Source organism: Pleurodeles waltl, chromosome 11, assembly GCF_031143425.1.
Source record: "Pleurodeles waltl isolate 20211129_DDA chromosome 11, aPleWal1.hap1.20221129, whole genome shotgun sequence".
In the NCBI taxonomy this organism is placed as follows: domain Eukaryota; kingdom Metazoa; phylum Chordata; class Amphibia; order Caudata; family Salamandridae; genus Pleurodeles; species Pleurodeles waltl.
In genome coordinates, this window is record NC_090450.1 from 644,838,383 (window position 1) to 644,865,085 (window position 26,703).

The window sequence follows — 26,703 nt, forward strand, 5'->3', positions numbered from 1 at the left end:
CTCCCATGCCCCCAGGGACACCCTCTGCCACCCTTGCCCACCCCAGGAGGACACCCAAGGATGGAGGGACCCATCCCAGGGAACTTAAGGTAAGTTCAGATAAGTATATATATATATTTTTTTTTGTGGCATAGGGTGGCCTGATTTGTGCCCCCCTACATGCCACTATGCCCAATGACCGTGCCCAGGGGACATAAGTCCCCTGGGCATGGCCATTGGGCAAGGGGGCATGACTCCTGTCTTTGCTAAGACAGGAGTCATGTCAATGGAGGGTGGGAGTAAAAAAAAAATGCTGCAACTCGGGTTGAGGCAGATTTTTTGCCTCAGACCGACTTGCCCCATTTTTTGACGCCCAAGCTCCATTTTCCCCTACGCCTGTGCTGCCTGGTGCAAGTCATTTTTTTTGATGCACACCAGGCAGCTCCGCCGGCTAACGTCATTCCATAAATAAGGCGCCCGCATGGCGTTTTGGAATGGCGTTAGCCTGCGTTAAATTTTTTGACGCACAACTGCGTTGGCGCAGTTGTGCGCCAAAAAGTATAAATATATATATGTATATATATATATATAATATTATATATTATATAAATATATAAGAATGGTAGCTTTTTCTATTTCTGTACACATGTGTATCATCAATGGCACCAATGATGTTGGGGATATGTCCAAAAGACATAGAAGTCAACCTTCACTGTGGGCAAATCCTCCACCTGGGGGAACACGATGTAGCTGCGCATGTGTTTCAGCAGGGCAGTCAACACGTTAGAAAATATAGGCTGAGACATCCCTGATGCCATGGCCACTGTTGTTTGAAAGGAGCCACTTGCCAGGAAATGGAGGCACTGACAGGACCTGAACTAGTGGGAGGATTCCTGTGGGATGGAGGATAGATGACATCAGGTCTGGCTCCAATTGGGCCACAGGTCTTGGATTGTTGCACAATCAAGTCTGTAGGTGATTATGATGTGTCTGTCTTCCACTGTTGACAGGTCCACCAGAGGTATGTACACTAGAGGATGCCACCATCTCAGCATCTGCCCCAGCGGTTGTGGCCTATGGATAAGAACGGTGAGCAGAGGGTCATGTACCACATAGGTTGCACAAGTGTGTCTGCAGTAATGTGAGTACATCTGTGTGTGGCGTAGTTAGTCCGTATATGTGCCAAAATGTGCTGTGACACAGTTAGGTGCCATGGCATGTGCCCCCCTGAAATGGCGGCTGCCTGACTTGTGAGGAGGGACAAGAGGAAATGAGGTAACTGTGTTGGCGTTGTGCTGTGTCGCAGTAGGTGGTCAAAGACCGCAGGGTAATTCAGCATTGGTTCTCATTGGGCCCTATGGGTTCCAGGAGCCAATGGCGATGTACGCCGGCGGTGACGGTAGACACTGCCATTTTCTATCTGTTCACTCACTTGATACCTGACCTTCAACAGTAGAGGACCGACACTGCCAGTGCTGCTGTGACCTCAGTCTGTAAGCGACAATGGCTCTAGTGTCTGGAGAAAGTGCCCCTGCCTTCACCACGGAGGGCGGAAGTGTTGGACAAACTGGTGGTCCTCCCCTAGTACACGCTACTTTACGGTCCTCCAGACAAACAGGTGAGTACACTGTGAGCATGATGCGTGGGCAATGCCTGTTTGGAGTGGTGTGGATGGAAGATGCATATGGGGGGGAATGAGGGCTGCATGTGAGGATGGTCAGTGTATGTGCGTCAGGGAATGGGTGGGAACTGGTGGGCAATTAGTCTGACGGTCATGATGGGTGAGTAATGTCCTTTACTCCTGTACCTTTCCTCTAGGTCAGCGCCCACCAGAAGAAGGGTATTTGGCGTGCCATCACCAAGGAAGTGCGGACTCTGGGGGTCTGTCATAGACGGAGCACCCACTGCCGCAAGAGATGGGAGGACCTGTGCCACTGGCGCAAGGAGACGGCGGAGGCCCAGCTAGGGCTGGCCTCCCAACGTGGAAGGGGTGCCCGTCGCACCATGACCCCCCTGATATTCCACATCCTGGCGGTGGCCTATCCGGAGTTGGATGGGCACTTGAGGCCATCACAGCAGCCACAAGGGGGTCAGTACAGCGTCATAAAGCTGACTTTGCACGCTTTACGAGGTGTCTGGGTGGGGGATGTGGGCTGTGGGTTCCCCTAGGCCAAGGTGAGCATGGCAGGGTAGGTCCCTTGTTGGGCAGGCTCTGAGGCACTCCAACCCCAATATTTTTAGTGGGCAACTACTACTGGGCAGGCTCCTGTGGGTTCCAGGTGTGCAGCAAATGGTGTTAGGCCTTGCACCCCATGGCCTGGTGACTTTCCTACTAACTGGTAGTGCATGGCCTAGTGCATTGGGCTGCTCCATGTGTGTTGTGTCCGCCAATGGTAGTGGTGTTGCTGGCATTGACCATGTGTGTTCTCTGTCTTCCCCCTCTTCTTGTTTTGTCACCCTGCCCTTGTGTGCATTAGCAGCATCTGGCGGAGGAGCAGAGGCACTGGTGACGGAGGGAGCTGCTTCCCACATGGCCCAGGAGGGTGAATCCACGGAGGGTGAAGGCACCAGTGGGACGGAGGACGAGGGGAGCTCCAAGACGGGGACAGGAGGGGATACCAGGGACAGCGACTCCTCCTCTGATGGAATCTCCCTGGCGGTGGCTGATACCTCTGTGACCACCCTAACGACAGGTACAGCTGCCACCCCCCCACCAGCACCGCCCTCCCAGCAGCTCCTCAGTGTGTTTCCCATGCCCGCTCACCAAGGAGGGTGGGCATCTCCTTCACCCCAGGCACCTCAGGTCCTGCCCCAGTCAGCCCTGCTGCCCTAAGTGAGGAGGCTATTGACCTCCTGAGATCCCTCACTGTTGGGCAGTCAACCATTCTGAATGTCATCCAGGGAGCCAAGAGGCATTTGCAGCAAACAAATGCATACCTGGAGGGCATTCATTCTGGCATGGCGGCCCAACAGAGAGTATTTCAGGCTCTGGCCTCAGCACTGATGGCAGCCATTGTCCCTGTGTCCAGCCTCCCCCCTCCAACTTCCACTACCCAGTCCCAATCCCCTCTACCTCAGCCTATCCCAAGCACACCATCAGACCAGTATGCACACACATCAACACACAAAAGTGGCTCAGGAAAACATAAGCACCACACATCCCACAGGCACTCACACAAGCACCTTACCCATGCACACATACCAACATCCACTGCCTCCACTGTGTCCCCCTCCTCCTCATTCTCCACCTCCCTCCCTGTCTCGTCTCCACTCACACCTGCATGCACTACATCATCAGCCACTGCCTCCATCACCAGCACGCCCATCACTACACACCGCTCACGTGCAATCACCACCCTCACTACCATTCACACATCCCCTGTGTCCTCTCCCAGTGTGTCTGTGAGCCCTCCTCCCAAAGTACACAAACACAGGCATACACCCACTCAACAGCCATCCACCTCACAACAGCCTCCAGCCCATGCACCTTCACTGAAACTCAGCAGACGTACACCTCCTACAACCACTACCTCTTTCTCTACTCCCACACCCCCTCCATCTTCCTGTCCCTGTGTGTCTTAAAAACATTTTCCTAGCTAACATTAACCTCTTCCCCACACCTCCCCCCACCGTCCTTCCCCAAGGGCCGGGATGTCTAGATCCCAGGCCAGCACCTCAGCCACCAAATCTGCATCCACTGTGGTCCCTGCTAGTCCAGTATGATCTAAGGGGGTACCCGTCAGAGCTGCCAGTGTGCCACTGACAGAAAAGAAGGGCCACCCTATTCCACCCCCTGCAAAGGTCAAAAAGGGACAGTCACACCACCCACATAGCAAGGCCTCACCCAAACACTGAGTGCACAGTGTCAAGGTCCCTGCAGAGACTGTCAAGATGGGGAAGGGCCACAGGCCAAAGGGCACGTCTCCTCAGGGCACGATGTCTCCTGGTGAGGGACTGGTGACCACCATATCATCAGGGATGCCAGCCACATGCACCACAGTCACCACCGCCACTCTGACTGCCACCTGCACTGCTACCTGCAACGCTGCTGCCGCAACGTCAGGTGGTAGCATCCTCCGCAAGGATCAGCCATCCGAGACTGCCGGAGACGGTATGGTGTCTCCATCCACCACAACAGTCACTTGCACCACGGCCAGCCCTAGCAGCATCTCTGCCGCAGCCACTGCTACCTGCACCACCATCAGTACCGCCACGGGCACAGCCGATGCCACTCTGGCGGACGTCAGCCCCATCCCCAGTGGGCAGCCGTCAGAGTCTGCAGGTGACGTCCTGGACATGCCACTTGAGACACCACCTCCAGCACTGACACGAACCAGCAGTTGGCAGCCTAATTCGCTGCAAGATGGAGTGTGGATCTCCCTCCATAGAGTATCATGCTACCTGTTCCAGGTACATAGCGTGGCTAAGACACCCAGGTGAAAGGATGTTAACTGCCACACCATAGGTGCAGCATCACTGGGCACAAAGCCCCCTCCAGAACCAGTGGAGATATGCATCCACTCCCCCTATCCTTGGCAGGATGAAGCAGACTGGCCACAAAGCCCCCTCCAGAACCAGTGGAGAAAGGCATCCACTCACCCCCTCCTTGGCAGGATGAAGCAGACTGGGCACAAAGCCCCCTCCAGAACCAGTAGAGAAATGCATCCACTCACCCCCTCCTTTGCAGGGTGAAGCAGACTGGGCACAAAGCCCCCTCCAGAACCAGTGGAGAAATGCATCCACTAACCCTATCCTTGGCAGGCTGAAGCACACTGGGCACAAAGCCCCCTCCAGAGCATGTGTGCAAACCACCCACTTGAGAGACTGTGGCTTTGCACTCCCCATGATCGAGCAGTGGGCAGCGCACCCACTTGAGAGACTTGAGAGACTGTGGCTTTGCACTCCCCAGGACCAAGCAGTGGGCAGTGCACCCACTTGAGAGACTTGAGAGATTGTGGCTTTGCACTCCCCAGGAGCAAGTAATGGGCAGTGCACCCACTTGAGAGACTGTGGCTTTGCACTCCCCAGGACCAAGCAGTGGGCAGTGCACCCACGTGAGAGACTTGAGAGTCTGTGGCTTTGCACTCCCCAGGAGCAAGCAGTGGGCAGTTCACCCACTTGAGAGACTTGAGAGACTGTGGCTTTGCACTCCCCAGGACCAAACAGTGGTCAGTGAACCCACTAGAGAGGCTTGAGAGACTGTGGCTTTGCACTCCCCAGGACCAAGCAGTGGGCAAACCACCCACTTGAGACACCGTGGCCTTGCACTCCCCAGGACCAGGCAGTGGGCAAACCACCCACTTGGGAGACTTGAGAGACTGTGGATTTGCACTCCCCAGGACCAAGCAGTGGGCATGGAGCCCCCTCGAGGAGCAGTGGCTTTGTACAATAATCCGTCTGAGTTGCCCCCCCTCCCCTTCCCCTGAGGTACCTGCTTTTTTCAACCTGATGCCCCTGCAGTGTTCTCTCCGTTTTGAGGCAGGTGTCATCGCCCATGCTTCTTGGGACCACTAGTCCACGGCCATTTCGTGGGACAGTGTACGGACTTGTGTACTTGATATAAATATTTGTGTATACTGACTATTTGCTGTTCTATTGATCTATCTGATTGTTACAATATAACACTAGTTAAACGAATTTCGTTTTGACCTTGCGTTCTTCCAGGGGGTGACGGGTGTATCTTTGATGTTATTGGATATGCATGTGTGTATGTTGTTGTGGGTGGGGGTGGGGGTGTTGCGTGTCACGTATGTGTGTCACTCTTTTTTCTGTCCTCCCCTCCCCTGTGCTAGGTGCAGTACTCACCGTCGCCATCGCCACCGCTGCCTTCTATGTACTTCGTGGTGTGTTAATAGAAACAGCAACATGGGTAGGATCTGCAATTCGGGCTCCATGGCGTCCTGGTTCTTCCTTGGATGTCGAAAGGTGAGCGGTTTCCCTTCTGTGTACTGTTTCCGCCATGCTTTTGATGGCATTGGTACCACCCCTGAAAAGCTGGCGGATTGGTGCCTTGTAATAGTGTGGGCAGTACATTGCATTCCACCTGTCTGTTGGAGGTTACCTCTGTGGCGTTTGTTGCTACAGCTTTGGCGGTCAGAGTGTTAAAGTGGCTGTCTGTGTTGGCAGTTTCCGCCATAGTCGTGATCCCATTTTTTTTACCTCCGGCCTCTTGGCGGTATTACCGCCACTTTAACACCGACCGCCAGGGTTGTAATAAGGGCCTTAGTTTTAATGTGTCATCAGCTGCAGAACTTTTCCAAGGTGTCAACCTGTTGTGAATGCATTTAACTGTGGAGATGACATACTGGTTTTTGGAGCTATACAGCAGGAGCACAACAGAGCCCTCACATCAGTATGTCAATTACTCAATGATGTCGGTTTGACTTTCAATGCAGACAAGTGTGAGTTCAATAAGACAACATTTTATTTGTTGGCCATATCTTTTCTGAAGAGGCATGGCACCTGATACAGCGAAATTACAAGCCTTGATAAATGCTGAATCCCCACAAGATGTTTCAATGGTATGTTCTTTTCTTGGAATGGCCACCTACTGTTCACGATACATAAAGGACTTTGCCACTGTTAGTGCTCCAATACAAGAGTTAAAGGAGAAAAATGTTTCTTTTAAATGGTCACTAGAAAGTGAAAAGAGTTTCAAAAGAATGAAACATGCCATAGAAAATGATACAGAAGTGGCGTACTTAAATCTAAAGTTCTATAAAGAGATTGTAGTTGATGCTAGTCCAGTTGGGTTAGGCGCTATACTTGCAGAGCATAATGGACACCCAAATGCAAAACAACATATTGTGGCCTAAGCTAGTAGAAGTTTATTTCAAACAGAGCATGCTTACTTACAGCCTTAAGAGGAACGTTTGGCTGTACTATAGACTGATCATCAAGCATTGCTGACAAGCTTTGGCAGTCCAAAAGCCAGGATGCCTCCTAAAATTGAACAATGCGGACCTAGATTGTAAGAGTATGATTATACAATTGTGCATCACTCATGAAAGGATCAAAATTCTGCTGACTTCTTTTCAAAAGTGCCCATTCAGGGTCATGGTGCTCCATCCAAAATGGCTGAGGCCTACATCAATTTCATTGTCAAGTCAAGCACACCAGCTGCTGTATCATTAGTCCAGGCTGTCACTGATAGGAATCATGATAATGACCTATTCAAGTTAAAAGTTAGATCCTGATTTAGAGGTTGGTGGTGACAGGTCTGCCACCACTTTTTCAACAGAAACCCTGTCTGCTGGCTTGGCGGTCCGCCCACCCGATTTAAATGCTGGCGGACCCATGGAGGGTAACCCCCTCGAGTCTCACCGACTCATCCAAGGATTCCCATTTGCTGCTACAGCACAGTGGAAAAAAGTGGCTGGTGGTGGGGCTTCAGCTGCATCACCGTGCAGATTTGAATGTTCCTTACTGCCAAGCAAAATGTGGCGGTCCTACCACCAAGGCTGACTTGGAGGATGGAGGGGGGAAAGGGTTGAAAACTCACCTTTTTTCCTACTTCCACTTCAATTTCTGACTGGACACGAATAGACAACACCCTCTGTCGTATCTGCCATTGGAATACGGAGAAAACATGATCCCCCTATCACTGGACATAAAGGTAGGGAACCCACAATGGCTGTGTACATTGAAGGGTCACTGCACATGAGGTCAGGACCACTGCAGACATATCAATGTCAGAGGAATTTTTTTAGATTATTGTGACATGCACATGTCGGGGACATGAGTGGGACAGACATGAATGGGTACACACTGGTACACAACACATATCACACACATACACAAATGTCATTTGGTGTCAGTATTCATTCGAGGTTTGTGTGTGAGTAAGTACATGTATGTATGTGTGTGATGTGATTGGCTGGTTGAGGTGGAGGGAGATGTAGTGGGTGCTTTGGTTGTGTCATTATGCATGCCACTTACATATGGCATTGTTATAGTTGTGTAGTGTGTTGTGTTGCTGCATGCAGCTTACAGGTGAGTGTTTTGTGGAGGTCATTGTAGTGATGTGTGTAGTTGTGATGCTATGTGAATGTGTTTGTGTAGGTGAGTGTGTAGTTGTGTTGATTGTTGTGGCTGTCTCATGGGTGGGTGCACTGTCACTAGTGTGTGTATGTTGTGTTATGGATGTATGGCAAAGTGTGTTTGTGGCATGCATGTGTTGTGGTGGAATGACAATGAATAATAGTGTGTATGTGGTGTGTTGTGTCATGTGTAATGCAGGAAGACACAGACGGCAAAGGTACAGTGTGTGTGTGACTTACCTGTATTCGATAACCACTGCCATTGTCCAAAGTCCACTGGGTCCTGCGATGTCTAGCCTCAATTAGCAAACCGCTGCCAGTACAATACCTGCAGCATTGTAACATCTAAATACTGTGGGCAGAACACCATCAACTGGACGGTCTTCTTTGTCTGTTGTTGCGGCGGTTTGGCAGTAACACTGCCAAGATCTAGATCTGGGCCATAATTACACATCAGTCATGGAACAAACACGTTCAACCTCTCATTAATGATAGAGAATATAAAAAGTACAATAATGTCAAAGATAAATTATCTATATCTCAGGAAGGAGTTATTCTGCAAGGATTGAGGACCCTCATTCTGGAGATTCTATTACAAAAGATGATAGAAGTAGCTCAAAAAGGACATCATGGTATTGTTGCTACAAAGACAGCTCTTCAAGACTGAGTTTGATTTCCATACCTAGATGAAAGAGTCGAAAGGGAAGTCAAGGCCTGTCACATATGCAATTGCCTGTCTACCAAAGTCACCCAACATATGCTAAACATGTCAGAACTCCCTAAACATGTTTGAGAGAGAATTACCATTGATTTTTTTGGTTCACTTCACAATGGACATCATTTAATGGTGACAATAGATGAATATACATGTTTATTTTGTCTGAAAATCTCTCATCCACGATACACGAGAGAGTAATCGAAAAACTTGACGGCATCTTCCAACATGGGGTTTGCCCTCCATTGTGAAGTCTAACAATGGTCCTCTCTTCAACAGCAAATCATTTAAATAACTTCTGGAGCATCTGAAAATAAAATATCAAAAGATCACACCCTTATGGCCACAGGCCAATGGACTTTGTGTGCATTTTATGAGTAAAGAAACAGTACAGCATGCATCTCTTGAGAAGCTCAGTCTAAAATGCTAAACACTACTGTAGAAGCTTATTGTTCAACACCCCACTCTGCAACAGGTGAAAGTCCTACAACTTTGGTGTTCAGGAGATCAATGGCAAACAAGATTCCACAATGGACCACAGAAAGAGATAGGAATCAAAACCTGATTTGTAGAAGGGACCTTGTTCTAGTACAAAAAATGAAAGTGTATATAGACAAGAGGCGACCTCTCATTCAGAAAAGGAGATTTGGTGACTGCTCAAAAGTTACAGAAAAGAAAATCTGATGCACTTTATGATGCTGAACCTTTTTGAAATAGTGTTTACCAAAGGACCCATGGTGACTGACCAATGACCTTGGAATTCCCTTACCAGAGACTCTTCTCACTTCAGACCTGTGTTTCATTGGTCTTCAACTTGAGCTGGTGAAAAAAAGACTGATTTTGAAAACTCAATGACTGTTGTTGATGTGCTGCAATCACTGGCAAATTCCAGCATTGAAGAATTAATTGAAGAGATATAGTTTTACATGTTTCTATATATGTTAATATTTTTTTTCGTCTCATGTTATAAAAATAAAAATTGCAATTTTTCATTTAACAGATGGGGAGATGTAGTGTCTTGCATGATTTAGAACGGAACGTTTATGGCTCTCCAAGTACTCTATTTCAGTATGTGACATAATGGTTAGAACAGGTTGCCAATCTCCAGGAGTCTGTGTGTGGGAGCAGGACTAACTTCAGACTCACTATATAGCACTGCCTGGGGAAGGACATGCACTGGCCATGCCTGGGTAGAGCCTGGGCCAAGGGCAGGCCTGTCTTGCACCTGTTATCACCAGGAAGAGGAAGGGCCACCCCTTTGATTTTATTTTGAGTCAGCCATGATGGCTAAGAGAAAAACAACAAGTTTATTTAATACTGACTTAGATCACACGAGGAACCCACATAAGCACTCATACATTATTTAATATCTTACTTCGGTGGTGGAGACCTTAAGTGAAGTGATTCAACACATTGAACAAAGGCTTGGATGCGATGCTAGCAACCTTGTAAAGGTCTCTGACACCCAGTAATGATTTTAGAATGGAGGAATTCAGCGGTACATACCCCCATCAGTTGGGGGGAATAAATCTGTGCCACCCAGCACTGAGGTTTTTGGCCAGAGTTTTACACAGATTTTACCCAATGTAGATCTGAGTGGTGCACTTTCCAAAGAGGGGGAAGAACAATGGAGCAAGAATGAAAGGGAGGAAGTCCTTCAGAATAAAATCGAAGGACACACGGAGTGATCCCTTTTTGACTTCTCCAGCTCCAAATAGGGATATCGGCCTGAGTTGCAGCTGGAGCTGTGACCTAGCAGCAGACTCTTTTGCCCCACTGGACTTGAAAGTCTTAGAGACGTTTTTAAAATCTACCCTGGAACCTTTTTTTAGATCTTTTTGTAATGATATTGTTAACATGGTAACAAATGCGACTGAAGGTGTATGTGCTAAGCTGGGTATTATAGAATCCTTGCTAACAACTGAGAAAGCCCGGGAAGTGAATGGTAGGGCTGTCCATATGGTCAACAAGGAGGAATAGGTCCCAGGTATAGTTAAAGATACCAATGCCTCGTCAGTGCCAATAGGTTAGCTTGGGCAAGGTTTGCCTGCTATTTTCCCTATAGAGTCAGGGAGAGGTAGCGGAATAACTTGTGCTCTAACAGTTGTGGAACCAGAGTGTGGCTCCCGTGGATGATAACGTGTCTTTACCCTGTAACTCACAGTTTTTAGGAGAAACAAGCCCTCTGGCTCTTAAGGCTCATCCGTCATCCACTCTGCTTAAGATAGTTGGTTGTCCAATTAAATTGCAACTCCTGCCTGAGTCTTTACACTTGGTTGTCATCTTGCGGTGGTTACTCCATTTAAAGAAGGAGAGGATGAATACACCCCAGAATTATTGTGTAAGGCATGGCATTGGTGTGACAACTTTATGGAGCAGGGTCAAAAATCATCACCACATATAATAATGGCTAGAAGAGTGTGATGGGCGGGGTCAAGGGAAAAAGGCATTGAAGGAAACTGTATTGGCTTAAATTTTATACACCAAGATCTTGTTAGAAATGTTTTACAGAACAGGTATGAGCTTAAGGGAGTCACCACTGGTTTCAGGATTCTCTCCATTGACTATTTTTACTCTGCCAATAGACCCCATACTGGGAATGAGAGGTGTGGAGCAGACAATTCATTGGAGGCGGGACAAGGGTTTAGCCGAGGTTGAGACGGATTCTCTTAGACAACATGTTTCAACCGTTGGAGAGTCTGGACGATATTGATTGACTGATTTTAAGTAGTGAGGGTTGAAGCGGAAAGAAGTCCATTGTGTGGTGGGAATAGCCTATGAGTGGCTAGTAAATGACAAAAATCATAGAGATCTGATATAAATAGCTTGTTTGAACACTGCCGGTTTAAAAAATAAGAAGGATGATGAAGAGTGGAGACATTTTATTGGATGGTACCAGGAGAACTTGTTTTTTTAATGAATTTTCCTCCTATTGTTCAACTGCTTCTCTCTCCAATGGTGGCAGAGCTGGAGGGGGTTACTTACCCTTGTGTCACTGGATATTCCCTGTGCTTAGAGTCTGATTGATTCTGGCACTGAGAACCTGTTAGTTGTAAAATTTGATTTTAAAACTGCACCTACCTTACTTTATAATTATTTTATTCAGTCAACGGCTAATAAGCATTTGCATTATTTAAAAAATGTTATTGACGTTTTGACTGACGGACAGCCTTCCCCATATTCAATACTTATCTTTGGCTACTTTAATGTGCATATGTGCCAATTGGGTTGTGTAAATAGTTATGGCCATTTTACTGAGCACCTTGGGTACACCCACTGTGACCACTCTATACAGATGGAGTTATTATAGGCTATCCCTGCAGTTTGTAGCCTGTTGTGCCTTGAAAATGGGGAGGAGCTGCAATTCCGCAATTGACTATATTTTGATTTCCTCTGCAGTGTTCCACAACATTAAGGGGGTCATTCTGACCCCGGTGGTCTCAGACCGCCGGGGCCAGGGTCGGCGGGAGCACCGCCGACAGACCGGCGGTGCCCTGCAGGGCATTCTGACCGCGGCGGTTCGGCCGCGGTCAGATGCGGAAAACCGGCGGTCTCCCGCCGGTTTTCCGCTGCCCGTGTGAATCCTCCATGGCGGCGGAGCGCGCTCCGCCGCCATGGGGATTCTGACACCCCCTACCGCCATCCTGTTCCTGGCGGGTCTCCCGCCAGGAACAGGATGGCGGTAGGGGCTGATGCGGGGCCCCTGGGGGCCCCTGCAGTGCCCATGCCAATGGCATGGGCACTGCAGGGGCCCCCGTAAGAGGGCCCCACTATGTATTTCAGTGTCTGCTATGCAGACACTGAAATACGCGATGGGTGCCACTGCACCCGTCGCACATACCCACTCCGCCGGCTCCATTCGGAGCCGGCTTCCTCGTGGGGAGGGGTTTCCCGCTGGGCTGTCGGGCGGCCTTCTGGCGGTCGCCTGCCAGCCCAGCGGGAAAGCCTGAATGGCCTCCGCGGTCTTTCGACCGCGGAGCGGCCATATGGCGGTTCCCGCGAGGCGGGCTGCTACCGCCGCCCGTCTCACTCAGAATCAGGCCCTAAATATTTTGAGATGTGGAGGAGCTAGTTTAGAGATCCCAACTAAATTGTGATTTAGGGGATATAATTAGACCAGGTGTGTGAGGAGAAGGTAGGGGGTTAGGTTGTAAAGCTCAGGAGCAACATATTAAATGGGATCAAATTATTCCAGAAAAATTTGTCAGTAATTTACATTGCTCCTGTGAATTGGATTTTAATACTTGTCTGGATATGGAACAGCCAGACCAGGAGGTTTTAAAAGCATTTTATCGAATTTGCAGGCAGGTCGCTAAAGTGTTCAATAAGCCAGTTAGAAAGAGGTTTAATCAGGGGGCTAAATAGTTGATCAAACTTGTTTGCAAGCCTATCAGGACTTTATGAGGGCATTGAACCAGATCCCCAGTAATCGCTTTGAGATTTCAAAACAGAGACAGATATGTAAGCAAGTCTTGCCTGCAAGGAAATCAGAGATTAAAAAGAGAGCCTGGGATGATCTTGTAAAGGCGAATACTATGCCTAACAGCTCAATGTTCTGGGAGATGCCTTATAGACTTTTTAAGGATACAAGTAAAAAAGGTTTGGACTGTGTTATAGCCCCTGATATTTGGGTCTTGCATTTTCAGAGCATGTTTGTAAGTCTAGTGGAAGAGACATGGTTTGCAGAGGGGAATGCATGGGGTTAGAGCTATACCCTTGGTTTAACTGAAGTGGAGGTAATTGACGCAATCAAAACTATGCCCAATGGGAAGACTCCTGGTCCTGCTGAGGTGCCTGCTGATTTGTTCAATCCTGAACCACACCTTTGGACAAAAATCATAGCTTAGGTTGACAATGTTGCCTTTAGGAAGGGGATCCCACAGTCTTGGACTTAAGCTGTTATCGTTCCTGTTTTCAAAGTCGGATCCAAAGTGCTACTGCCCTATTTCCCTTAATGATACAACCGTGAAGGTCATTGGGAAAGCCATTTTATCTAGGCTAGTAGAATTGTCTGAGCAAAACAACATGATCTCTGGAGTACAATTTTGGTTCAGGCTGGGCAAAGGGACTCTAGACCAATGTCTGAACCTCCAGTTGTTAATTGGTAAATATACAGTGGCAAAGAAAGTCTTAGCATATTTGGCCTTCATGGATCTTACCTCAGTGTTTGATCATGTAAAAAGAGGAAAATTGTGCAAGATGCTGAGTGATCTTGGACTGGATCAATATTCGTGCTTTTTTGTGTGATTTGCATAATGGACTTTCCGCCTTATTAAGGTGCAACAAACAAGGGTGTTTGACTGAGTCCATGAGTCTTGATAGGGGCGTGAGTCAGGGTTGTACTCTTGCCCCCTCTTTGTTTATTTTAGATATAAATAATCTGGCACACAGCTAATACCCACACTGCATTATGCAGACGATGCAATGCTAATTTCTAGGACCACAGTAGGTCTACAGCCATGGTTGATTCTTTTGCGGCCTTCATGACGCCCTTGATTTGAGTATTAATTATTTCAAATCACATACTATGATTGTGGGCACCAAGAATCCCCAAAAAATTTTTTGGGGGAAGGGAAAGAGTTGGCTGCTAACCAGTGCTAAAGTGGATATGCTCTCTCCCATTAGACATGGTAACATTGGATCACACCCAATTGAGTATGTAATTTACTTGTAAGTCCCTATTAGAGTGCACTATTTGTGCCCAGTGCCTGTAGATTAAAAGCTACCAGTGGGCCGGCAGCACTGATTGTGCCACCCACTTCAGTAGCCCCGTAACCTTGTCTCAGGCCTGCCATTGCAAGGCCTGTGTGTGCAGTTTCACTGCCAATTCAACTTGTCATTTAAAAGTACTTGCCAAGCCTAACACTCCCCGTTTTCTACATATGAGTCACCCTTAAGGGGTGCCCTAGGTAATCCCTAGGGCAGGGTGCATGTCCTGGTGGTGTAAAACTCGTAAATTTGTTTTTATACTACTGTGAGGCCTGCTCCCTTCACAGGCTAACATTGGGGCTGCCCTCATACATTGTTTGAGTGGTAGCTGCTGATCTGAAAGGAGTAGGAAGGTCATATTTATTATGGCCAGCATGGTAATACAAAATCCTGCTGACTGGTGAAGTTCGATTTAATATTGCTAGTTTAGAAATACCACTTTTAGAAAGTGAGCATTTCTCTGCACTTAAATCTTTCTGTGCCTTACAATAAAGGTCTGGCTGGGATTAGTTGACAGCTCCTTGTGCATTCACTCAGACACACCCCAAACACAGGATACTCAGCCTCACTTGCATACATCTGCATTTTGAATGGGTCTTCCTGGGCTGGGAGGGTGGAGGGGCTGCTTTCACCCAAAGGACTGCAACACCTCCTCCTGGGACCGTGGCAGACAGGATTGAACTGAAAGGGGACCTTGTGCACTTCTAAACCACTCTTTGAAGTCTCCCCCACTTCAAAGGCACATTTCGGTATAAAAACAGGGCCTCGGCCCTACCAACTCAGACACTTCCTGGAGAAGATACCTGAACCAGAACCTGCATCCTGACAAGAAGAACTGCCTGGCTGCCTAAATAACTCACCTGACTGCTTTCTGAAGAGGACTGCTACTTGCTGCAGAGGTGCTCTCCAATGGCTTGGGTAGAGCTTGCTTCCTGTTCCCTGAAGCCTCAGGACCTGTAGGAGGCTGGCCTGGCCTTGGAACCAACAGAGGGAGATCTGTCCCTAACTTACTGGACCCTAACAACCTGGCCTGGCCTCCAGGAATAAAAACACCCCTACTATGATGGGAGTCTCTATTACTACCAGCATTACTAGGTGGTCTGCTAAGGGGCAGATTTGGAACAGAACCCTCACCACCTCCCTCAAGGTGATCCCCTGAGTCAGAATGGGAGCCATCTATTAACTTCTCATTTGAAGTGCCTCCTAGAGACTCATTATTCACAATAAGCATGTTATATAGAAACTCTTTTGTGGGGTTCTTTCCTACCAATAAACCTCTATCTAAGGAGAGACTCCTTAAGCTCTTGTAATTCAAATTGTCATAGGTAGTATTGACCATTTTAAGAGCAGACTCTACATCAGACATGATAGAAGGTGGTAGAAAGAAAAAGTTTCAGAACTTTTTAAAGAACAGAAAAAAATGTTTCCTAACTTTTTGGAAACTTTTAGAAGTTTTAGAATACTTTTCAGAACATAGTAAAAAAGTTTAAGAGGAGAAAAGCAAAACTTTTTGGTTAGGTGTACATACACTGAACTTGTTTTGTATATTATTCTCTTATGAAAAGTACACAATGACAAAGTGGTAAGTAGTTACAAGTACTTATCCCACCGCTGCACAACCAATGTAGGAGGCTGGCCTGGCTTGTAGTGTGTACCAGAGGTACATACACCTTGAGCTAGGTCCAGTTATCCCTTATTAGTGTAGAAGAGGTGTTTCTAGCAGCTTAGGATGGTAGCAGGTAGCTATGGCAAAGCAGCTTAGGCTGAACTAGGAGACATGTAAAGCTCCCACTATACCACTGGTGTCATATGCACAATATCATAAGAAAACACAATACACAGAAGTACTAAAAATAAGGTACTTTAGTTTTATGACAATATGCGAAAAGTATCTCAGTGAGTACCCTCAGTATGAAGATAAGATATATACACAAGATATATGTACACAAACCAAAATTATGCAGATAATAGCAAAATGAAGTAATGCAAGCAATGTAAAGTTACAGTAGATTGCAATAGGTGAACATAGGTATAGTGGCAACACAAACCATATACTCCAAAAGTGGAATGTGAACAACGAATGGACCCCAAACATATGTGAGCTTGTAGAGGGTCGCTGGGACTGTAAAAAAACAGTGAGGGTTAGAAAAATAGCCCACCCCAAGATCCTGAAAGGTAGGTGTAAAGTGCACCTACTACCCCCAAAGTTGAGATGGGGGAATTGTGCAGGAAGAACAAACACCAGCAATGCACCAACAGTGGATTTCCGGACCTGAGTACCTTGTAAGACAAGGAGACAAAGTCCAATAGTCGCGACAGTGTCGAGAGTGGGCAGGAGCCCAGGAAATGCCAGCTGAGGGTGCAAGGAAGCTGCCACCTGTTGGAAGAAGCTTGGAGTTCTGCAAGAAAGAAGAGGACAAGGAACTTTCCCTTTGGAGGATGGATGTCCCACGTCGTGAAGAATCTTGCAGAGGTGTTCCCACGCAGAAAGACTGCAAACAAGCCTTGCTAGCTGCAAGGGTCGCGGTTAGGGTTTTTGGGTGCTGCTGTAGCCCAGGAAGGACCAGGATGTCGCCACTTGGATGAGGAGACAGAGGGGGCACTCAGCAATGTAGAGAGCCCGCACAGAAGCAGGCACCACCTGCAGAAGTACCTGAACAGGCACTTAGAAGAAGAGTGAACCGGAGCCCACCCGAAGTCACAAAAGGGAGTCCCACGACGCCGGAGGACAACTCAGAAGGTTGTGCACTGCAGGTTAGAGTGTTGGGGACCCAGGCTTGGCTGTACACAAAGGAAATCCTGGAAGAGTGCACAGGAGCCGGAGAAGCTGCAAATCATGCGGTACCCAGCAATGCAGTCTAGCGTGGGGAGGCAAGGACTTACCTCCACCAAACTTGAACTGAAGAGAAACTGGACTGTGGGAGTCACTTGGACATAGTTGCTGAGTTCCAGGGACCACGCTCGTCATGCTGAGAGGGGACCCAGAGGACCGGTGATGCGGTCTTTTGTTGCCTGCAATTGCAGGGGGAAGTTTCTGTTGGCCCACAGGAGATTTCTTTAGAGCTCCTAGTGCAGAGAGGAGGCAGGCTACCCCCCGGAGCATGCACCACCTGGAAACAGTTGAGAAAGCTGGCAGGATGAAGCGATACAAGGTTGCTAGTAGTCATCTTGCTACTTTGTTGCGGTTTTGCAGGCGTCCTGAGCAGTCAGCGGTCGATCCTTTGGCGGAAGGTGAAGAGGGAGATGCAGAGGAACTCTGGTGAGCTCTTGCATTCATTATCTGGTCAGATCCCCAAAGAAGAGACCCTAAGTAGCCAGAAAAGGAGGTTTGGCTACCTAGGAAGGAGGATTGGCTACCAAGAGAGGTAAGAGCCTATCAGAAGGAGCCTCTGACGTCACCTGCTGGCACTGGCCACTCAGAGCAGTCCAGTGTGCCACAAACACCTCTGTTTCCAAGATGGCAGAGGTCTGGGACACACTGTAGGAGCTCTGGGCACCTCCCCTGGGAGGTGCAGGTCAGCGGAGTGGTCACTCCCCTTTCCTTTGTCCAGTTTCGCACCAGAGCAGGGCTGGGGGATCCCTAAACCGGTGTAGACTGGCTTATGAAGAGATGGGCACCATCTGTGCCCATCAAAGCATTTCCAGAGGCTGGGGGAAGCTACTCCTCCCCAGCCTTCACACCTATTTCCAAAGGGAGAGGGTGTTACACCCTCTCTCAGAGGAAATCCTTTGTTCTGCCTTCCTGGGCCAGGGCTGCCTGGACCCCAGGAGGGCAGAAACCTGTCTGAGGGGTTGGCAGCAGCTGCAGTGGAGACCCCAGAAAGGCAGTTTGGCAGTACCCAGTTTCTGTGCTAGAGACCCGGGGGGATCATGGAATTGTCCCCCAAATGCCAGAATGGCATTGGGGTGACAATTCCATGATCTTAGACATGTTACATGGCCATGTTCGGATTTACCATTGTGACGCTGTACAATGGTAGTGACCTATGTACAGTGCACACGTGTAATGGTGTCCCCGCACTCACAAAGTCCGGGGAATTTGCCCTGAACGATGTGGGGGCACCTTGGCTAGTGCCAGGGTGCCCACACACTAAGTAACTTTGCACCCAACCTTCACCAGGTAAAGGTTAGATATATAGGTTACTTATAAGTTACTTAAGTGCAGTGGTAAATGGATGTGAAATAACGTGGACATTATTTCACGCAGGCTGCAATGGCAGGCCTGTGTAAGAATTGTCAGAGCTCCCTATGGGTGGCAAAAGAAATGCTGCAGCCCATAGGGATCTCCTGGAACCCCAATACCCTGGGTACCTGAGTACCATATACTAGGGAATTATATGGGTGTACCCGTATGCCAATGTGAATTTGGTAAATTTAGTCAGTAACCTGTTTAGTGACAAATTTGGAAAGCAGAGAGAGCATAACCACTGAGGTTCTGGTTAGCAGAGCCTCAGTGAGACAGTTAGGCATCACACAGGGAACACATACAGGGCACATACTTACGAGCACTGGAGCCCTGCCTGGCAGGGTCCCAGTGACACATAGACTAAAACAACATATATACAGTGAAATATGGGGGTAACATGCCAGGCAAGATGGTACTTTCCTACAGGACCAAAAAGACTTCTCTCCTGCAGCTGAAATTCACTGCACACGAGTCCGGAACGACGCAGCCCAACTTCTCGACAGAAGATCGACACAGCACCAGCGACGTGACAGGAACTTCAATGCACGGCTCTACCGGATTGACGCAAGCTGACTCAGAATGATGACGCCCGACTTCCAGAGAGGAATCAACGCAGCGCCTTCCGTGCAGAAGAAAATTCCACGCATCGCCTACGGGAATCGACTCAGCCACTGTGATTTTGCTTCACAAGCCCAGGATTCCACGCATTGTCTCTGGGGTGTCTGAAAACCCCACAATCAGAAGAGGATCCAAGTCTGCGCACCGGAAATCGACGCAACGTCTTCCCCGCGTGGAAAATAACAACGCAGTCCATGTGCGAAGGTGCGAAACGGACACACACTCACTGTTTTCCACGCATCTTCTCCTCTGCAGACCCTTAAGAGGATTTTTCAACGCAAACCAGGTACTTGTTGTTTCTAGGAGAACTTAAGACACTTTTTATTGCTTTTACAGTAATATTTTATCTCTAGAGACACCTGATATCACTTTCAGTGATATCCCTACATTGGCTTATTTCATCTTTAATCATTTTGACCTGCATTTATCCAGATAAATATTATACATTTTTCGAAACACTGTGTGTTGTATTTTTGTGGTGTTATATTGTGGTATAGTATGATTTATTGCACAAATACTTTACACATTGCCTTCTAAGTGAAGCCTGACTGCTCAGTGCCAAACTACCAAAAGGTGGGCACAGAATAATTTGGATTGGGTGAGACTTGCCCTGACTAGAGTGAGAGTCCTTGTTTGGACAGGGGGTAACCTGACCGCCAACCAAAGACCCCATTTCTAACACTGCCCATTATTGTGGAGTATCATTGAATACACAAGTCGGAATTGTATTGCTGATGCCTTCTCCCTTACAGTGCTTCAAGCTAACCAGCGAAGGTCCATACGACCAATGGGGAAAAATCTTTGACAACTTTGCTAAAAGATTAAGGTCTAAGTAACAATGCACCATCACATGGTACCACTTTGGATGGCTGGTTACTGAAACAAAAGGAGCTAGAATACCCCTTCAGGAGCCCTAGGCTTGCCTAAGCCCAGTCCTAGCCCTTAAAGCACATTTCTTAGTTTGGAGGATCAGTGGCATTCCATCGGTTCAGAACAGATTTTTTAGTGGGAGAGGAGTGAGTATTCATATTGTTTTGAATTGCAATTACATATGTCAAGCTTGTGGTATTTTGTTAAGATTGTGTGGTGTGACTCGATGCTGTTTTAATTGTTGTGTAGATGTAAATATGCTTAATGATGAGCATTTAAAGTTGTTATTGGGCTGAACATAGCCAAAGATCCCGGGATAGATGAGAAGACACTGTGTTGAAATTTGTCTGCTAGGTTTATGGTGTCAAACATGTTGCTCTATCGACTGCACTAATGAGATCGTGACATATAACCTTCTGTAAGAGCAAATTGTGACTGGGGCGGCAGATCCCATTACTCAAAGGAGAATCTGTATTAGTCAGAGTGATTCCAGCTGGTCGAGATTTCACTTTGTGAGTCTTTGGGTAGGTCGTAAAGTCTCTTCAGACCATTTCTGGTGTGATTGAATACTTTAAATTCTTTAGTTGAGGAGACAAAAAGTTGTTTATCGAGAATTGCTTAGTATTTTGTTTCTTATGCTTGCTTAGCACTGGGGAAAAGGGGGGTGCACTCTTGAAAATTGTAAATGAGAGTGAACCCCTGCTAGGAGTGAGAGGTATGCCATAGGGAGCTGTGCTGAGGTTATACAGTTGGTGTCAGTGCCACACTGTTATTGGTTATGTAATAGAGAGCTGCACTGTGAATGGATAGAAAAGATGTGCCATGCTGCTATTGTTTGTTAGTGTCAAACAAGAGTTGTGGTTGAAAGAGATTATGGGCCTCATTCTGACCCTGGCGGTCTATGACCGCCAGGGTGGAGGCCGGCTGAAGCACCGCCAACAGGCTGGCGGTGCTTTATTTAGTATGCGGTCGCCCAGCCGGGTCCTGCGGTTTTCCGCCGAATTTCCCCCGGCTGGGGGAATCCACCATGGCGGCGCTGCTTGCAGCGCCGCCATGGGGATTCCGACCTCCTTCCCGCCAGCCTGTTTCTGGCGGTTTTCACCGCCAGAAACAGGATGGCGGGAACGGGTGTCGTGGGCCCCCTAACAGGGCCCCATACAGATTTTCACTGTCTGCTTAGCAGACAGTGAAAATCGCGACGGGTGCAACTGCACCCGTCGCACCCCTGCAACTCCGCCGGCTCCAGTCGGAGCCGGCTTCCTTGTTGCAGGGCCTTTCCCGCTGGGCCGGCGGGCGCTCTTTTGGCGGTCGCCCGCCGGCCCAGCAGGAAAGCCAGAATGGCATCCGCGGTCTACTGACCGCGGAGCGGCCATTTGGCGGTTCCCGCCAGGCGGGCAGCGGGATCAGAATGACCCTCATTGTCCTGAATTGATACAAAATATTCTAATTGTGATTATTGATATTGTTGTTGAAAAATGAAATTTCAAGATTATCAGAGATTTGATTAGGGGAGAGGTGATTGTTCCTGTCCGGGAAGGAGAAAAGGCTCCACCAAAAGGCATGACAGGTCATTAAGCTGCCATAGATGTGGTGCTCCATATGTGCATTTGGTTGAGACAGTGGCATAGAATCACTGAAAATGAAGGTGCTTTGAGGTTTCCTCTCTATGACAAATTCAGTTCAGAGAATTAATGAAAATCTGAAAATAGTATTGTTTGAGATGAAGCCACTCCCCCTAGACCCTAACAGTCTGAGATACTTAGTGCTTGGGAACATGCATCTCATGCTAAAGAAAAAGAGAGGAATCAGGGTAAAGTTAGGCAGGGCAGTGCACAGTTCTGTTAAAGCAAGGTGTGATGTGGAATACTAAAATTGATGAGCCAAAAAAATTGAGGTAACTAGACTATGCAATGCATTAATGAGCAAAGAACCTCAGAAGGAGAAGAAGAAATAAGAAGGCAAATCTGTCAACACAGAGGGCTGAGGAAAAGATAGTGTTAGTGATTCTAGTGAAGGCTTTTTGAATGTGTTATTGTCATCCTGTTCACCACTTTACAACATGGCTTCATCTGAAGGGATGGGTGGTGTTGTTACCATTGGAGACTTTGAAAAAGTCACTGCTCGTGAATATGTCAAAACTTTATTTGGGAATCCGTGCCCCTGTTAATTCTTCCCTTTATAATACCTTAGAAGCAATAACTGTTCCGGTTACTATTGGTCCTGCAGTTCTTTTATATAAACCTGAGTTATCTTGTGCCATGACACATGCTTCGACGGTTCCTCCTGGAATAAACATGTCACCCACTGTTCCTGTTGCTGCTGGGTGGGAGGAATGGGAAAAGCTTCTTTGGTCCAGAATAAGGAACTCCAGCTTATGAAGTTCCTGTATCATCGGCCATGAATAAGACAGGGCTCACACCGCTAAGGGAACCTGCTTAGATGCCACAGAAATCCAACATGTCCATCTGGAATTCACCTTAGTGTATTTCAAGAAGCAGACCCAGAGAAAGGGTGACATCCAATATCTCTGGGGCCCAAAACAGCATTAAGTCACAATAATTGGATGATGTGATTAGGTTTTTCAACGGGTCCGTGAGAATGCGATGGCTCAGATTTAAACAGGGACATCCAGTCTCCAAGGATGGTGACCGCTTGAATGTGGGCGGATTAAATTACAATTGGATGACCTGATTTTAGAAAATCTTGATCTTTCCTGCTTAGATATTTACCAAGAAATGAACTTCTATAGATGTTCAAAGATGTTACTAGGCATGCAGGACAAGCTCATCATAACCTTTCTGAATTAGCTTGAGTGTATGATGTGGAGTTAAATAGTACCAAATCATTACAAAAGAGCCATCACACGTGTTTTGATGAAAATTATATAACTAGCATGAGGCTGTCAGGGATAAAATAGCAAATCAGAGAACTGATTTCTAGCATATGGAAATGGATTAAGTTAAACAAGTGGGAAGGCAAGTGGGCTAAAAGGAAAGACAATAAGAAACAGGAGGTGGTATCCTCCACAGGGAGCAAAGGTGAACCACCTCCTTCTTTAATGAACGAAGAGGGTCTTCGAATTTCCCGCTGAGAGAGGTGCTTGGTGGATGTTACAATCATGTACCTTGGAGTAGAGGTGACTATGCTGGTTTTACAAACAATTTCCTGCAACTGAGTGAGAATCTAGTGTTGTAGTACACCCAGCTGATCGATTTGTAAAGATTTCTCTGGCATTGTGGGTGGATTTGAATACCCTTTTCAACATTGTGATATCGAATGACATATGGTAAGAGTGTAAAGTGGCTATACAGTGGCCATAGAAGGAGCCTCAGAAAAAGCCAATATGTCATGTCTGGTCACCCTTGATGATGAAAGAATACCTTTTTGAAAGTAAAGGTGCTTGCAAAGAACACTGAGTTAAGATTGATAGGACAACTCAGCAGGACTGCACATGTTTTTTATGAGAGATTGTTACAAGTGTTAAAACAGCACAGTGGGATCGAAAATCACAAAACCAAAAGCATGGAAAGTTTCTATTTCGAATTGTGACTGGATTGAACCCTAAGATTAGTGTGAGGATCCAACAGCAGTTAATTTGCTGGCAAAAGAATTCAATGGATGACATTATGCTGTATGCAAAAAATTGTAGTGACAAATTCAATATGAAATAGAAGCGACTGAAGAAAAAGTTCAGGCTGTCTCAGATGCAAGCAGCAGAGAGGAGAAGGCAGACTTTTGTCAGCCAGCAGAGGCTGTAATCTCCCTGGTAAGGGGGTCACATGCCCCCTCCTCTTTATTTAAAAGTGTGGGCTTGGGGGGTGGGGTCCCCAAGGCCAAAGAAGTCCCCTGGGTTGTATGAGGATCAGGGCTCTGAAAACCGCTGGGCGAGGGGGGCCATGCAGCCCCTCTCGTCCCCCAAAAAATATTATCAAAAGGATAGGCCATTCTGGCCTACATGCTAATTTCACAGAAATTAAACTTAATCAGGAAGTACTTACAGAAATAAACATAGCATGGGTCTCAATTGAAGTTCCAACTCTGGAAAGGGCAAAAGTCGAGCACAGTGTTGGGATGGGTGTTTGGAGAGTTTGGCTGCCGGGACTCGCTGAAGGCTAGGCCTTGTGGCCAATCCCTGTTGCACGTGGGGATGGGTAGTTATAGCAGGTTGGCTGCAGGCCCTGGCCCCAGACAAGGCCATGCGGCCAACCCCTGCCATGAACAGCCAAAGGTTGTGTTCAGCGATGGTTGGATTAATGTATAGTAATAAAAATTACTTTACGTTAAAAAAACAACATAGATGTTAACTGAATAACCCAAAGGTTACAGGGATGTTATACTTAGGAAGAAGAATTAAAAAAACCTATAGAAATTCACCTTAAAAAACAAAGGTCACATGGACGTTATAGTTAGGCTCACATTTTAAATGTAAAACAACTATAGTAATTCACTTGTTAGAGTTATCCAAGTAACTATAACTCATTCCCTAAGGTAACTCTATCTCGCACCCTCGCCATGCACTGCTAATTACCCCACAAATTAGAGCACACCTGACAACTTTGATAGCATCACTGATAATATGAATGTAATATTTGCTGTAACATTTTTGATGAAAAAACTGTGCATGGCAGAGGCGCGAGTTGTAGTTTAAAAACTAAAGGGGCTTTGTGGGCTTTTAAGGGCTGCCCTCAAACATTTGTTCTCTGCAACCCCCAAAGCATCAATGCTAACATAACTCCAGTGCTCAGCACCATAAACTGCAGTCATCATTGCTTGGGGTCACCAGACCTCGAGAAGGGGTGAGACAGGGTGGAAAGAAGTATAGTTAGTAAATTTCAGGTGCTCTATCGTTCAACAGAAGCATACTTTTTGAGATCTGGCTAGCCCATGTGTTGGGGCAGGATAAGCATTGTCAAAATCCTGCACTCTTTCTAACTCTGTGTTCTCCAATCTTACTGCCCGCTTAACCTCGTGTGCAGGTGAATTACCATGAACTTCGACTTACTAGTATTGATTGCCAATACATGGTTAAACCTCAAAAGTTTAAACCTTAGCTGTAGGGACTCAATTCCTTTTAGTGTCTTAGATACTAAGAGTATCGTCTGCGAACAATAAAGTTGGGATTTTTGAATCCCCATGTACGGAGAGTCATTGTTGCAGTCCATTAGGAAGTCAACACAGCCATTAATAAAAACAAAATCGGAAGGAGAACACATCCCTGCCGGACCCCCTTATCAACTATGATACTATCAATTATTTCACCATTGACTCACCAGCAAATCTGCATAAAATTATTACAATGAAGACAAATTATAATGTCTAAAAGAGAAGTAGGAAGCCCTAAATCCCATTAGAGTGGTCTAGAGACTCTCTCTGGGGACCATATGAAAGGCTGCTGTAGTGAATCCTAGTTTGTTTTAATGGGATACAAGAGTTAGCTTAGCCTTTGGCATGGAAACTCGTGCCCGGTCACCTAGTGACTTTTACCCTACTTAGCTTGCTCTGTTTTAGTGCACTTCTTTAATTAAGATGGCTGCCTTGTTTTTAGTAAGGCCCATGTTTTAGTTCACGTTATCAGTACCACCGTACTAAGGCGTCAATATCAAGCGACAAAAGATAAATAAACTGTAGGTGTTCACTTGAGGTACTTTCACTCTTCACGCTTTCGAGGGAATTGTTTATATAAATTACCGTCCCAAGCATGTCTATTGGTTGGGAACAGACCTACGTCAGGGATCCAAATAGGATGTGTATAAATACTCCTCACTTAAACAGATAGTCAGAGGGATTCTGACCCAGTCTTCGTGTCCCTATGGAGTCTGAGCTAGAGACCTCATTCCAAGTTAACCAGGGTTGGGGGCTCTTCTCATGGACATGGCATTGGCAGATTAGGTTTAACACACCTCACTCTTTTCTAGGTTATAGATGAGGTACATGACCATAAGGTATTAGGCCATATTTAACATCTCATGTCTTTTCATGTTATTGCAAGATGGTGGGAGTCTTTGTATTAATGACTCTTGTCTTTACCATTCTGTTTCTTGCACTGTTTATTATCCTAATCATTGCAGCCCATGCAACTTTTCACAGATTGCAGTTTTGCTAAATAAAACCTTTTGAAACTTTACTGCATCTTCTTCATTGCCTGTGTTTGATTGAGACATTTTGTTAAATGTGAGAAAGCGGGTAATCTTCGTTTAACCACAACACTCCCAGAGATGTCACACTCATGAGTCCATGTGTAAAGGCTGCCATAAATCACCTGTTACTATTTGGGTTTCTGGTGAGGTGCTGCTTGTGAGCTGGGAGGGTCGGGATGACAGTTGTGACTTGTTGTAGGACTGGCATAGTCACCTAGAAACATAAGTACTGTCATCCTTAAACAAACAGTCTTGCCTAGAGCAAGAGTCCAGCTACGACATGGCACCCCCAGTGATGGTATTTAGGCACTAATTTATGGATAACCTGATTATCACTGTCTCACATACTACAGGTATCCTAAGTACTATTATACGGAGACGTCAGTGGACTTGGGGAAGATCCTCATCAGCTGAACAGGGACCAACTAATTAGGCTGTAGGTTATTCGAG